This window comes from Thermobia domestica, chromosome 6 (assembly GCF_964235325.1).
Source record: "Thermobia domestica chromosome 6, izTheDome1.hap1.1, whole genome shotgun sequence".
In the NCBI taxonomy this organism is placed as follows: domain Eukaryota; kingdom Metazoa; phylum Arthropoda; class Insecta; order Zygentoma; family Lepismatidae; genus Thermobia; species Thermobia domestica.
The window spans coordinates 144721516-144736430 of record NC_137459.1 but is presented as its reverse complement, the minus strand read 5'-3'; the positions used below and the strand labels follow the sequence as shown (position 1 = coordinate 144736430).

Here is a 14915-nt window from a genome sequence, read left to right as displayed (position 1 = left end):
TGTTGTTTTGAAACATCCTGTGTATTTCTATCCTGTTTCTGATTAGCTACTGTCTGCCAATCACCTAGCAGTATTCCCAAAACAAACCAAAAGTGAACTAAATACACTAAATCGCAATCCCCTTGTTCTTTCTTGTTGTATAGTACTTATTATATACTAGCTGAAATACCCATTCTTGCATGGGTTAGATAAAATATCTATGTAAACAAACTGAACAATGAAAAGAAAAAGATATCGGTCATTTTCTACTGCTTTTACATATCCCGGTAAACGCATCTTGAGACCCCTGGTTCGAATTTTGAAAAAAAAAAAAAAAAAAAAAAAACGCTTACGGCTCCCATTCATCTCAGCGACCGCGAAAACTATGTTTTTGACACTAATATCGGTCATTTTGGATTAGTTTTACATGTCTTGGTATCCTCCCGGTGATCCCCAGTCTGCAGCCGAATGGGATGAATTTGGAATTTAATGCGATCGGAGTTTCACCATTGATCTCAGCGACAGCGAATTTGACACTAATATCGATCATCTTTTACTACTTTTACATATCCCGTTAAACTCCCCCCGAGACCCTCCTGGCTCGAATTTTTTTTTAAAAAAAATGCTTCGTCTTGGTCTGGAGCCTGGACCAAGATATCCGTGACCAAAATTTGGTAATTCTCGGTCCACTCGTCTGGTCCTCAGGCCGCACACAGACACACGAACAAACTATTTATTTTATTTTAATTAAATTTATATTGTAGTTGACAGAGATTGTCAATATTGATTGAAATTCTATATATTAAAATGCTAGGTTTATATGTTTGTCGCCAATCCTTTCGACAATGAGATCTCGGAAACCACAAGTGCTAGAAACATGCAGTTTTCACTGGTTTATTCCAAATTTTGTGTAGATTGTTCAGCTCTCATTCAAGTTATCAAAAATCGTGCCGTAATTGTTCTATTCAACATTTTAAGGGCCGTTTTGAGCCCATAATTTTAACATTGTTGCAGGCCGAATCTACGGTTAGGCAACCAGTAGAGAAGTTACGTATGGCGGGTTGACGAACATTGCAAGCGCTTTGCTTAAATCTGAATGGCGTAACTCATTGCATGCTCGCAACTTATAAGGCCTCAAGAGGTGCAATGAGGTATATTCGGACGGATATGGATTTTTTAGAAAAAATATTTCCACTTGATATCGTGTTACTTCTACAAATTCGTTACAAACTCATTCCAACATCTATACATAGTAATTCACTTCCTTTGTGAGTCTTCTATCCTTTACTTGAGAGTCATCTACCTGAAGTGGTCCAAAGATAGTGAAAATGTTGCTCGACCATCTCCGAAAATTATAAAAATTTGAGTGCAACGAACCTTGCGTATGAGAAGGTCAAAAACACTATTCACGGTGTCGTATGTACAAGTGTTCCTGATTGGCGGTCATCTTTGTTGTCATTGGTGTGCAAATTTTTGCATTTTCAAGCGTTTACGAAAACTGCAGTTGCTCAGGACGTACGAATTAGACGAACACCAAACAAAAATGAATGTTTACAGCAGAGACTGAGGTACGCGGAAAATATATGCTCTTCCTTCTAAATAAATATGCAGGGTTACAAACCAATACATGAAATCACCAGAAAAAGTACAAAAAAATTAGATTTTAAAGGGACTGTATTTTGGAATGGCATAAAGTGGGGGTTCATAAGTTTTGTGCTGAATACTATTACATATAAAGAGTCTGCAGAAATATCAACAGCTATGATACTATTAGCACTGTAAATTTATGGGAGTCCGAAAGTTGAAGTTTGTGATTTTGATGCAATTTTTGGTGCGTAATATCTCAGAAGGGCAAAGTTCTAAAAAATTGCTGCTTAGGCCACAAAGTAATTCTGTATGTGAGTAAACTATTGGAAAAAATCGTGACTGATATTACATGAAGAAAAAAGTAAGGACATGGTAAAAACGCGAAGAAAGCACGTGCGTGACGATGGTTATAGCCCGGAAAAATTTAAAGGACATGGTAAAAACGATGTTTGGATATATTTCATGCTAGATCTCAAAAACTACGCACGGTGAACCAATTAGGCCCGCTTTTGTTTGTGTTCAGTAGTGGTAAAGCTTACTAATGGCGGTTGTTCCATCTTTCTAGCTCCATGATAATTGCCACGTCTATATGGGAAGGGGATTAGCTCACAGTGTGGAACACAAACCTCCACAAAAAGCGACAGAACTTTCTTGGTTACATTTATGTGATATAATGAAAAACGAAGGATAACCATTTCTCCAGGCTAAGATGAATCTTTATTGTTTGGAGTGTTTATACCAATGAACACCATATATCACTAACATTATAATTAATTGTGTGTAGTGTCTTTGCTTATTACATACTGCATGCAAGAAAAAAACTGATTATACATGAATAAGAAACTCCAATCGCAAGTAGGCTCAATCTTGCAAACGGTGCGAGATATTGAAAAATCTCCCCTTTATGGTACCTCTTGCCGATTTTTATCAAGATGTCCTTCACTTGTGTCTTCAAAGGAACATATACAGATGTTGTGAGGTGTGACAAGGAGATTCATGGTCATATGTTAATGATGCGCTGTGTAGAGAGCGCAGGTTCAGCTAGTATCTGGTCAAAATGTTAGTAGAATAATTCCCTTTTTAGTACAGCTATTCCCTCCTTGCATCTTAGCTCCATTTTAGGCAATATGGGAATCCCTATCTCACCTAAAATGGTTGAAATTCTTATCTTGGAGCTATCAGTGGCTGATAAATAGTTAGGCAAGGTGGGATGGAATCAGCATATACAGCAGCTGGTTGAATGCAGTCGTGCATTCGTGGTTCAAACATAAATACCAAAACATTTTGTTTTGAAAGTCTGAAATGTTATCCCTCGAATCAAAGAACTATCAAGTTTAGGAGAGTATTAATTAAAATGAATTTTTTTAGCTTAACTGCATTAAAAGTTAGAAATTCTAGCTGTTTATTTTCAACATTTTTCATCTTGGAAAGCTTCTGTCATTGTCCTAAGGGAATGTGCATTTCAGTCCTTGTGAAGGTTTGCCATGCTGGACGTCCTTTGTGAAGACTCCATTTTGGACCTTCGGAACATTTTCCCTAAGTTTTTTTAAACGTATTTATTATTAATGTTTGCTGTTTGTTCAAAGTTTTTCAATTGTTTCTTTGACTTTGGCATTGCTAAGACTAATCTCTAAAGAATCAATCCTCGTTGTAGAAAGGATAAATTCTGTTGTGGCTAATTTTCGGTTGATACTTTCATTTGCTTCGTGAGAGAGAGAATTGTGTTACGAGCGTCTGAAGTGTTAGAGTTTCCAACGAAGGAAACAGATCCATATTAAGATGAATTAGAGCTTGGTAACGAACCTGCTAGCTCTGATTCCATTCTTCCTTTTGTTTTCTAGCTGCTTTTTCGTAGGTGACTTACGGTATTTGATAGGGGTGGTCAAATATTTGGAAAGACTACGAACAGTGTTTTCTCAGGCATATTTACCTCCTCCCACTTCCCGGAGCTAAAAAAATACTAAATTGAGCTTACATGTCAGTTTTGTCAAGGGTACGTTCTGTAGCAAAGAGTGTCCGTGTGTTCCGGTGCAACACCTTCCAGGAAAAAAAAAAAAAAAAAAAAAACTTGAAAAAAGCCTGATTAGGAAATATGGTGACCCACAGCAGGTTTTATTTCCATTTTTCCTTTGGAGGTTAACTTTTTTTATTTCAAACGAATCAGTTTTAATAAACTCTCCCGCGAAATATAAACCACAGACCATAGTGTTACTGGTTAGTTCCTGTTTTAGGAATAACCAGAACCACATCCCGAGTTATAATGAATTCGAGTACCCGACACTTGTTCTGAAATCGGATAACCGATTCTCAGTTCTGGAACCAGATCACGGATAATAGTAGATCCGAGTACCTGATTCTCAGTTTCGAAACCAGGTACCCGGTTCTCACTAGATTCGGAAACAGGTAACCTGCATTCTTAGTTCTGGAGTCGGGTACTGATCGTCCGTTTTGGAATTGGGTACCCGATTTTCTGTTCTGGATCTGCTTACCCGACTGTTACTCAGGAGCGGATACAGAAGTTCTGGCAATAGAGATTTTTCCATATATATATATATTAGGGTGGTCCTTATTTATATGGGGAAAAATAAATTTAGGAACTTCCTTGGACGAGCCCCCTAAAATGGTTCCATATGGGACTAAATTAAACCAGGAGAAAAATTAGATTCATTCAATAATTTTAAATGGTGCCTCAAGCGACCTAAAGATTTGAATCCGATTACAATACGTAGTATATGGGGAAAATCTGGAAAAACCTTTGTAATTTAGAAACGGCTTAAGGAAATGGGAAGATATCTTGAATAATGGAACTAGGAAAACAGACCAATCTAATTCTGTATAGCATTATCATGGCGGCCATCTTGAATTCAGGTAAAAAGTTTTAGATAGGAAGAGGGCCATGTGACATATCGTTTTGGGGTAGCGTTTTACCAGAAGCACAAATCTGGCATTATTTTCAAATCTATAATCATGTAAGAGTTATTATACGTGAAAAACTAAATGCTTCTTATTGTAGTTATAGACAACAGATTTGTAAGATTTTTTTTTTTTTTTTTTTTTTAATAACATAAAGTGAAACAAACTGCTAGAGAAACCTCAATCTTTGTTTCGCTATGAACTAAAAATAAGTTTTCATTAAGATGATTCATAGACCATTATGAGGAAAGAGAAAAATTATAACTTGGAAGAAATCGAAATATCCCTTATTTGTGTAGTAGCTTTATGGTAAATTTTCAATCTTATTTGCTACATAGTTCACTTTGGACACATCTAAGAAAAGATTATCTGTGGGCCTTCACAATCCGCGAAAGAAACTTTCTGCTCCTCATTTTTCGTAAGAACGTTGTTGTAATCTTCTGTTAGTTTCACTCCTCTTTCTGCTGCATCGTTTGTTACGTGAATGAATTTAATAATCATTATTATTTGACCATGAAATCTTATCACACTCAAGAAACCCTTTAGGTATTTTAAATCTCTCGAGGAAAATTTGTGTGTTTATTATAACAAAACGACTGATTTCTCTTTTTACAAGAATTTTTATCGTATCACCTATTGAATCAAGCCTCTTTGCCGTTTCACTGTTTCCCCTTACAGTTTTAATTCTTTTAATCATATTTTTGTTTTTCCATAATGCGAACTACTAAAAAAACTACGTGTTCCTTCGCCAAGTACCAGAGACGGCGAGAAAATTTAGAGAGAGAATTCAGCATCTATTTGTCTACAACTGTACCAACCTTTCAAAAATTGCAGGTCTTGTAATGGTGAATGGGATGCTCAATCACATTTAAACCAAGCTTGCACATATAGTCGTATCAGAAAAATGCATACTCTCAGAAGATCTGTTTCTATTTGCTTCGTTAAATGAAATTGTTAGCGAATGAGAAATGTTTTTAAACAGTAGATTGCTTTTCCCATCCACGCTGCATGGTGAGTTGCTCCAGGCAAACGAAAGAAAACTCCTCGAGGAGGAGGTATGCCACCCAAGAATATGATGACCAATCCTAAAAATTCCCTGTAATCTTCCTGTGGTGTCCTGCTTCAACAAACTTCATTTCTTACATCGGAAATATTGTTCCTTACATCATCATCATCAATTCCTGGAATAAAGTTAGTGCAACTTATTTTAGACCACTCGTTCTGAAAACGCTTAAATAGAAGAACGTCCGGTCCAGCTGCAAATCAAACACAACACCTATCAAATACACATTTTAAAACCAATTCATAAATGTGGTGTCTACAAGGAAGGTATAGAAGATTTTTTGGAGCTTCTTCTCTAGCAGAATGCAAGCACCGTTGACCTCGTCCCTTCTGTCTTTGAGACAAAAGAAACTATCTTGCTTGATTTCAGTTATACCTAGAGCATTAGCGTGTGCTATATCAAATAAATCAGGCAAGATATTTGAGAAGACTACTTCTTTTTGCCTTTGCACTTCACTCGACGTTTCGTTGTTCTTCTGTAATGCTCACCATTTCTCATACAATACAATCAGCTTGTCAACACTGCGTTGGGTATCCTTTACCGGGATCCTCACCTTTTGCCAAAATACCTCAGTTTCTTTAACAGCTAATCGTGCACTTTCGCTCACTGTCAGATTTACCGTTCTCAAGTTGTAGAAAAAGGCACACAACACTTGCTTGTTTGATGGTAATTTACTTCCCAAAATCTGTTCATTGGCACTACCAATTAAATAAATTCCTTTTCGACATATGGTTATATCCGAAGCTTGCAGTCTTCCATTAAAACTAACTAGAAAATTGAAATATTCAAATGCTAACCCTGACATTTGAACTAAAATAACATTTTTTTTTTTTTAAACAAGAGTTTCATTCCCATCCGAGGATGGGAGGGCCGTAGAAGGCAATACCTTTTCTGTGGCCACAGTTTAACTCTTTCCTCTGTAGCTTTCAAATACTCAAATAGATATAAAATATTTTGGTGAGCTTCAATTTAATATTAAAAATCGAATGTCAGGCAGCAAAAATACTGCAAGCAAACAAAACTTTTTGCCTAGTTTCTATATTTATGCATTTACACTTTAAACAATTAAAAAAGAACTTACAAAGTATAAACACAGCATTTGCTACTGCCATATATTGACCAACCAACAAACCAAATTAACTAGAAAGTAATTACATTGTATTGAATATGACAGAAATAAATATGATAGTCCAATAATTAAATGCATTAATAGCTACAATTATCATCGTTACGGTATTTACTAAGGTTAATATATGATTGAATAATAGTGACAGAAGCACAAATCTAGCACTATTCGAAAGATACTTCTCGTCGTGTAAGAATTATTACCTATGAAAAGAAGAAATCTTTTCATAGGTAATAATTCTTACACGACTAAAGCTATCTTTATAATACTGCCAGATTTGTGCTTCTGGTGAAACGCTACCTTAACACGATATGTCACATGACCCTCTTCCTATTTAAAAATTTTGACCTGAATCCAAGATGGCGGACTTCAAGATGGCCGTCATGCCAATACTATACAACATTAGGTGTGTCTCTTCCTCTAGTCCCAGTATCCAGGGTATTTTCGCATTCCCTTAAAGCGTTTTTGAATTACAAGAGTTTATTCCATATTTTGCCCATATACTATGTATTGTAATCGGATTCAAAACTTTAGGTCGCTTGAGGCACCATTTAACATTATTCAATGGAGCTAATTTTACTCCTGGCTTAATTTAGTCCCACATGGAACCATTTTAGGGGGCTCGTCCAAAGAAATTCGGAAATCAAAAATTAAGGACCACCCAAATATATATATAAAATATACTATGTGATCAAAAGTATCCGGACACTCCCAAAAACATACGTTTTTCATATTAGGTGCATTGTGCTGATAGCAGCGACCTCAATAGTCATTAGACATCGTGAGAAAGCAGAATGGGGCGCTCCGCGCAACTCACGGACTTCGAACGTGGTCAGGTGATTGGGTGTCACTTGTGTCAGAAGTCTGTACGCGAGATTTTCACTCCTAAACATCTCTAGGTCCACTGTGTCTGATGTGATAGGTAAGTGGAAACGTAAAGCGACACGTACAGCATAAAAGCGTACAGGCCGACCTCGTCTGTTGACTGACAGAGACCGCCGACAGTTGAAGAGGGTCGTAAAGTGTAATAGGCAGACATCTATCCAGACCATCACACAGTAATTCCAAACTGCATCAGGATCCACTCCAAGTACTATGACAGTTAGGCGTAAGGTGAAAAAACTTTGATTTCATGGTCGAGCGGCTGCTCATAAGCCACACATCACGCAGGTAAATGCCAAACGACGCCTCGCTTGGTATAAGGAGCGTAAACATTGGATGATCGAACAGTGGAAAAACGTTGTGTGGAGTGACGAATCACGGTACACAACGTGGCGATCCGATGGCAGGGTGTGGGTATGGCGAATGCCCGGTGAACGTCATGTGTTAGCGTGTGTAGTGCCAACAGTAAAATTAGGAGGTGGTGGTGTTATTGGTGTGGTCGTGTTTTTCTTGGAGGGGGCTTGCACCCCTTGTTATGCGTGACGCTCTCAGCGCAGGCCTACATTGATGTTTTAAGTACCTTCTTGCTTCCCACTATTGAAGAGCAATTCGGGGATGGCGATTGCATCTTTCAACACGATCGAGCTCTTGTTCATACTGCACGGCCTGTGCCGGAGTGGTTACACGAACATAACATCCCTGTAACGGACTGGCCTGCACAGAGTTGTGACTTGAATCCTATACAACACCTTTGGGATGTTTTGGAACGCCAAATCCGCGTCAGGCCCCACCGACCTACATCGATACCTTTCCTCAGTTGAGCACTCCGTGAAGAATGGGCTGCCATTCCCGAAGAAACCTTCCAGCACCTGTTTGAAAGTATGCCTGCGAGAGTGGAAGCTGTCATCAAAGCTAAGGGTGGGCCAACACCATATTGAATTGCAGCAGCACCGATGGAGGGCATAACGAACTTGTAAGTCATTTTCAGACAGGTGTCCGGATACTTTTGATCACATTGTGTGTATATACAGTGAAACCTGTCTATGTTGGCCACCATCGGTTCCATCGAAAGGTGGCCAACTTACAGAAAATAAGTGTGATTTGTGTATTTTTAGAATAGAATTTCTAGTTTTACTTGATTGTAAAATTTTAATAAGCAGTGGCACGACAGCTACTTATAAATAATGTATATAGAGTAATCATAAAAATATACAGTACTAGAAAATATTACTATAGTATGCAAGAGCGCCGATTTCTCTGTAAATTTGGGGGGGGGGGGGCATTCAGATGCAGAAGGTATATATATGAAGATTTTAAGACAAATTGCACTCAAATTATACCAAATATTGTATACTCATAAATAAAATAGGGGCCACATGAGCTTAGGGAGGCCCAGGCCCCCTCGGGACCCCCAGGATCGGCGCTTTTGATAGTATGTTTAATATATATGCGTACCTTTCTCTTCCTGAAAACTAGTCTGTTACATTGGAGTATTCGGATTGAAAACACATAACACAAACAACCATGAAATAGAAGTGTATGTACGCAGTTTATTGAAAATGATATTATAGCACACTGAGTTATTCAGATTTGAAAATAGAAAAGCTAAGTTATAAATTGAGAAATTCATATGCAATTTATATGACTTCTTTTCAGTTGTTACTGAATGGTGGTTCATTCTAGACATATTTGCTTTATTCTTTTTGGCAGATATGCACATTCTAATATTGTAGTTAACTACCTCTTGTAAATGAGCTAGAAGTGTTTACCTCGGAGCAAAATGTTTTGAGAAAATCTTGCGGGAATTCATATCTCAAAACCTCCGCTACTATTTGACATGCAGTCAGGTGCCAATAAATGACAATTGAGCTTTAACCTTGAGAATTTTCCGGAATTACTAAAGCTTCCCACTGGTGAAAGGAGCCAATATAGCTAATGGTTTTACCAAAACAGACAGGGTAAACAAATACGTACAACCATTTCCTGAATTCCTGTACGTGCCTTTTCTTATTCACATCTTCCTTCACCACCTTTTTATGAGGGTAGTGTTCTGGCCATTGACCTCCAAGAACAAATCGTGCGAATCTATGCTCCTTTGTGTCCAGTCACAAATACAGAACATCTGCTTCTCATATGGGAATTCGAAAGAGTTAAGAAAAATAACAAAACTGTATTTTTCGTGGCCGAGATACGCAGGTAAATTTATCATTATCATCATAGGGTAAACATTGCTTCGGTATGGCCAACTTCCAAGATAGACAGGTGGCCAACTTATAGAGTAGTAAGTAACGAATGTCTTATGGAGAAATGCAGGTTCAAGACGAACTAGGCCAAGATAAGCAGGTGGCCAACTTAGAGAGGTGGCCAAGTTGACAGGTTTCACTGTATAAAGGTAACCAAGAAAGTTATCTCGCTTTTTCACCCACCACCTTTGAACATCGATATGTCACCTAACACGTACCGGGAAGATCAAAAATAGTCCCCATCTCCATCGATGACCTTCTGCCAAAGTTCTGGAAGGCCATGGATTCCAACGCGGTAGAACTTGATGGGCCGTGAAGCGAAGAAGGTATCAAGTGGAATTTGTACTTCTACTAGGGACTTGAACTGGCGTCCTCGAAGGTGATTGTCCAAGGAATGGAGTAGGTGATAATCGGACGGTGCAATTTCCTGGGAGTATGGCGGATGCAATAGTTTCCCATCCAAGGCATATAATAGTTAGTGTCCCGGGTAATCCTAGCCATGTGGGGCTTACCGTTGTCCTGTAACAGGAGGACCCCTTTGCGATTCAGAAGTTCTGGCTAGCTCCAGAGTTTTGAGTTTTTCTTGAACACGGCTCAACTGCTGACAGTACATAGTTGTATTGATGCTCTGACCAGCTGGTAGCACTTCCCGCTGCACGATGCCGCGAGAAGTCCACCAAACACACAGGAGGACCTTCTTCTGTGGCAGTGCTGCTTTTGGCTTTTTTGGAACCGGTTCATGGGGTGCTGGACGATGGCACCTTAGAGCTTCGTACAGGACCCACTCCTCGTCACATGTCAACACCCTGTCCAGAAATGGCTGCTTCCTAAGACGAGACAGCAAAGAAACACAGGTGTCTGCTGATGTTGCCTCCTGACCGGAGTCAAATCATATGAGACCCATCGACCCAACTTGTAGTGCTTCCCAAGTTGATGGAGGTGCTGCCGAATGGTTTCTCCACTCACACTGAATTGTAGTCCCAGCTCCTCACATGTCTGGCCACTGTTCACCTCAATTGCTGTCTGAAGATCTTCATTTTGTACATGTGTTGGTGTTCCGGCACGTGGTGCGTCTTCGAGTGTTTCATCACCGTCCTTAAACTTGTTAAGCAACCGCTGCACTGTCAGCGGAGTCACGACACCCTTACCAAAGGCCTGTCATATCTTCCACCCCGCTGCAGCGGTGTTAGATCCCAGTTTGAACTCCTACAGCATACACGCTCTTATGACGCTCTGTCGATGTCCCATCTTCACTCTGTCCTTACGCAAGTTCACGGTGCAACTAAACTTTCACAACCATTTAGTCTGTTGGATATACCCACACCAACAACTGACATTCGCCTTATCTCCATTCGCATTCAACTCACGGTGTGAGGGCCAATGGAACACAGACCTCCCCCAAAAGCGACAGAACTTTCTTGGTTACCTTTATATATAATGTGTGGGTGGGTGGGGGGGGGTACTAAGTTCAACTTGAAATATTAACTTTTCATTCCTTTTATCTTCTACGTTTATAATAAATCTTGTTTGATCCTGATTAAAAAAAATAATATTATATATCCTCATATTGAATTTGATTCCTCCATAAGCTTTGAACCCCTTCCGAAATAAATTCTGCGTACATGCCTGATAGATGGATTGTATGTTTCCAAGTTCCAAAATTGAAGTTAGGAAATCGAGTGAAAATAAATTATAGGCTATACAACTTCAAGAACAATACGTAGTATTTGTATTTCACATGGATCTCGTTTTTTGTTCCCTCTTAATTTCCGATCTATAAACTAGTAAATTTCCTATAGCGGCGAAACGTTGTCTTTCGTTGTTTTTTTTTTTTTTTTTTTTTTTTCACCAACTCTTATTTTTAAATATACACTGTACTTACTTCCCGTAACAGGTTTGTAAGTCCAAGTAATTTGTTGGTCAGTAATTCAATAACTTGGGAACTAAGGGTCTTCACTTAACCAAATTTGACATAATGGTATACCTTAACAAGTCTAATATGCGTGTGAAATAGCATGGTAGTGCTGGGCTAGCAAACTTGGGGCAAGTCAGTCCAAACTCCAACTTCGGTATATATATTAAAAAAAATAAAATAAAAATAAAAAAAAAAAAAAAAAAACAACTCGAGAACCAAAACTCTACACAACATAATATATATATTTTTTTATGGGTAGTAAGCTCATGAAGTTATATCACCATGCCAAATTTGGTGAAGATCGAATGAGTTCCATCAATTGCGGTTCAGTGAAATTTTTTGATCCCAAACCCAACATCGATTGGCAATAACTTGGAGAAACTTAAAATATGTACACTATGTTTCATACTTCGCTCTAATATGTAGAAAGCTCGTCAACCTTCATCACAATACCAAATATAGTCAAGATCGGATGGGTTTATCGATCGCGAGTTAGTGAAGTTTCATCATTTTACTAAATCCAAACCCAAAATTTGGTGGTTAATAATTCAAAAACGAATGCCCTGTCTACCATATTTCATGAATATACGAAGCTATAAGAGTTCTACTGCCATACCAAATTTCCTTAAGATTAGATTAGAATCATCGCTAGCCTATTCCATATAATAACCTTTCATTAAGTCGAACCCAAATTTGATGGCCAGTAACTCACTAACCAAAGGATTGTACACTAAAATATATCATATGTGTGCTAAACTCCTTAGGCTCGATCACCATCTTAATATTGCTCAAGATCGGATGAATTTCATCGATCGTATACGGCATATACGTACTGTCCTTATGATATTGAGTTCTTTTTACGAAAAGAAAAAATCAAACGAAAGATATATTTTTTTTTTAAAGGGAGAAGTATTACATTTTTTAGCTGCAGTATTTCTTCCAGACACACAACCTGAGGTCCTCGGGAGTTAACCAACTTCTCCCCCACTCGCCCAAATTAAGGTAAATAAAACTTCATGTTTCTCTTGTGCAGGATACGTCCTTTAGCAACTAGTGTACCGGTTCAGTCCCCTTGCCGCTGGACAAAATTTTCTATTCAGCTGCTTGCATAGAGCGTTTTAAGCTATATGATCCTGCTGAGAGAGAAGCGGCATCAGAAATTTTGAAAGAAGGTAACGGGTATTGAATGTTTCTTCCATAATGTACTGACTTACTACTTCCATTCTACGGCTTGTTAAAAAACCTCTGCATAGTTCAATTTGAAGTCGCTGCTTTTTATTTTTTAAATATGCATCTCTGGCCAATCTGGAAAGATTTATGCTCATTCTGATGCCAAGGATGATGGAATTTATCATCACAAATATTGTCCCGAATAATTCTTATATTTTTTCCTGTAAGTTAGACCTTAGGCCTCATTCATTCTTGCACAAAAGAATGGTAGTTTCGGAGGGGACACAACATATTACCCACTGTAACACTTGGGAATATTAGCTAGTTTGTATTAACAATAGACTGACAGTAGATGATTGGTCTAACATATCGATATAGAAAATACTCCTGTTCTCTCATGTTGGGAAAAGAGAAGAAGAATTTTATTTCCCCTTGAGGGGACGAACGACCCCTTCTAGATCCACCACTGGGTCACTAAGGGTTTATATCTTTTCGTTCGTGCCAAAAAGGGCTGAAGGTTTAGAGGGGGCGCAAAATATTTCCTCATTTGAGGATAACTCAAAAATAGCACAAAAAAATTGTATCTTCTCTTCAGGGGGTGTCACCCGCGCCCTCTTCACAATCCGGATACCCGAGTCTCACTGAATCCAGAACTGGGTATTTCTGGAACCTGGTAACCTGGATCTGAGATTTTGTAACCATCCCTGCTTTTTTCATTTCATGGGGCAGCGCCAACCCATCTGTCAAATAACGCTTTATCCATAGGAGGCGTAAGCAACCGTTTAGGTTTGTGTCGCTGTAACCTGACAGGCGACCAGAAACGAAACACGTAGGCATATTTAACAGATTAAAATAGTCAAAAGTAACATTTTAAGAAAAAGAGCATTACATTTGGAAGACCAACACTTAAACACACACAGACACACGCACACTTAAAACAATGAAGATGGGCAGCAAAAACCTGTGATTTCTCAAACTTCCATAACGGAAGTGTCTTCACACTTGTTGTGTGAAATTTGAAGCCAGTCCGATCACAGCACCTTTATTATGAAGGCCCACTGTTTCCAACGGTTAGATCGGACAAATCACACTTTTCCTTCCACTCGCTATGGAACATTTTTGGAACGCTGACGAGCACTGTCAACATTTAAAAGAGGATTGTTGAGACTCCACTTCTTGGTGCATGACTTGGTTTTTATGGGGAGTTTTCTGGCTTTTGTTCATTACGCGGAACTTACGTTACCTGATCATTTCATTTTGTTCCTGTTGATTTAGAGTCTGATATTTCCTTTTAAGTTTATAGTTACTATAACATTTCCTTTGTATGTATCTAGTGCTATTTATTCCTTTGTTTATCTATTATTTTAGAATTCTTTAACTCTCGTTATATTTTTCTGTGATTTTTTTTATTTTATGAGGTCCTCAACATGACAGAAACAAATATTTTCGATGCTATATCTCCACTAACTCCTCTTCCCTCTTTTCCGTCAATGAATTTGAGCAATAGACCCTTTCTCATAGCATTAGTGCTGGAAAGGGATACTGAGCTTCAGTCGATCAATATTAGTACCTGCTATTCCATAACAAGCAAACATATAGAGGTATCAAAATACACTTAATAGCAAAGACGTAGTCGTTTGATTCATAAACATCTAAGAGGGGTCGAGTTAAGAGGAAGAAAGCTATAAACTTTCCTGACATGCTAGGGACATATCTACGGAAGAGGAAAACAAAATACATAGCAAGCTATTCTTAGGTACGCGATATTTTGTGTGTTTGTATTATGTAGCCGAGAACCAGGCAGGTGCCTGTTTATCAACTGATTACTGCATCAGCACTAACTCACCACTACGCTTGGATCTTTGCTGTGGTTGGATGCCATTCTCTTCCGTTATCTTACACATTTCTGTGCCTACAGATAAATTCTCTCTTGCACCCTCCTAATACACAGCTCGATACTTGGTTTTCTTCAACCTGATACCGTCTTCTATTCAAGTTGTCGTTTACTTCAGGTCATGCTTGTGTAGGAATTGGCAT

The 14915-nt window shown here is 38.5% G+C and overlaps 1 protein-coding gene across 1 annotated transcript in view; it reads left to right on the top strand.

Annotated features, from left to right (window-relative positions):
• LOC145687324 (uncharacterized) overlaps positions 1 to 14915 on the top strand; it is a 213524-nt gene that overhangs the window by 115189 nt on the left and 83420 nt on the right. The gene's annotated exons all lie outside the window — the stretch shown is intronic.